This window comes from Arachis ipaensis, chromosome B04 (assembly GCF_000816755.2).
Source record: "Arachis ipaensis cultivar K30076 chromosome B04, Araip1.1, whole genome shotgun sequence".
In the NCBI taxonomy this organism is placed as follows: Eukaryota; Viridiplantae; Streptophyta; class Magnoliopsida; order Fabales; family Fabaceae; genus Arachis; species Arachis ipaensis.
In genome coordinates this window covers 17,934,260-17,935,954 of record NC_029788.2, presented here as the reverse complement: position 1 = coordinate 17,935,954, position 1,695 = coordinate 17,934,260, and positions in this window count along the sequence as shown.

Sequence of the window (1,695 nt, the reverse complement as noted above, 5' to 3'; positions counted from 1 at the left end):
CTGGCGTCCAGCGCCAGAAAAGGATCAAAAGTTGGAGTTCAACGCCAGAAATGGATCCAAACCTGGCGTTGAACACCCAAAACAGCCTTATGCACGTGAATTATTCAAGTCTCAGCCCCAGCACACACCAAGTGGACCCCAGAAGTGGATCTCTGCACCACCCATCATAGTTTACTCATTTTTGTAAACCTAGGCTACTAGTTTAGTATTTAAACAACTTTTAGAGACTTATTTTGTATCTCATGACATTTCAGATCTAAAATTTGTACTCTTTGACGGCATGAGTCTCTAAACTCCATTGTTGGGGGTGAGGAGCTCTGCTGTGTCTCAATGAATTAATGCAAGTATTTCTGTTTTCTATTCAAACATGCGTGTTCCTATCTAAGATATCCATTCGCGCCTAACTATGGAGAAGGTGATGATCAGTGACACTCATCACCTTTCTCAATCCACGAACGTGTGTCTGACAATCACCTCCGTTCTACATCAGATTGAATGAATATCTCTTAGATTCCTTAATCAGAATCTCCGTGGTATAAGCTAGATTGATGGCGGCATTCATGAGAATCCGAAAAGTCTAAACCTTGTCTGTGGTATTCCGAGTAGGATTCAGGGATTGAATGACTGTGACGAGGTTCAAACTCGCGAGTGCTGGGCGTAGTGATAGACGCAAAAGGAGGGTGAATCCTATTCCAGCATGATCGGGAACCTCAGATGATTAGCCGTGCTGTGATAGAGCATTTGGACCATTTTCACAAGAGGAGGGGATGTAACCATTGACAACGGTGACACCCCAACACACAGCTTGCCATAGAAGGACGTGCGTGCATGAATTAGAGGACAGAGGAAAGCAGAGATTCAGAAGACAAAGCATCTCCAAAACTCCAACATATTCTCCATTACTGCATAACAAGTAACCTTTAACCCATGCTTTCTTGTTTATTCGCAATTCAACTGATAAATACAATTGACTTCTTGACTAAGAATTGTAAGATAACCATAGATTGCTTCAAACCAACAATCTCCGTGGGATTCGACCCTTACTCACGTAAGGTATTACTTGGACGACCCAGTGCACTTGCTGGTTAGTGGTACGAGTTGTGAAAAGTGTGATTCACAATTCGTGCACCAAGCTTTTGCCGCCGTTGCCGGGGATTGTTCGTGTTTGAACAACTGACGGTTTATTTTGTTGCTTAGATTAGGAAAATTTTTCTTTTTGGTTTAGAGTCTCTTATTATTGTTCTTGGTTAAAAATATCCTTCTTCAAAACAAGTGTACATTTACTGCCCAATTGGCTAGAGCGTTGGTCTAAGTCTGTGGCAGTTTGGTACACTCTTTTTAAAATCTTTTTCAAAAATAATATTTTCTCTATTAAATTTTGTGCCAAACTTTAAGTTTGGTATTTTCTTGTTGATTTCCCTTGATTTTCAAAAATTTTGGTTTGGTTTTCTAAAAATTTTAAGTTTGGTGTTCTTTCTTCATGTTCTTGTGTTCTTGTGAGTCTTCAAAGTGTTCTTGAGTTTTCCTTGTGTCTTGATCTTAAAATTTTTAAGTTTGGTGTTCCTTGGTGTTTTCCCTCCAAATTTTTTGAAAACAAGGAGCATTAGATCTAAAAATTTTAAATCTTGTGCTATTTTATTGTTTTTCTCTTTCCTCACTAAATTCAAAAATATCTTTTCTCTCTAATTTTAAAAT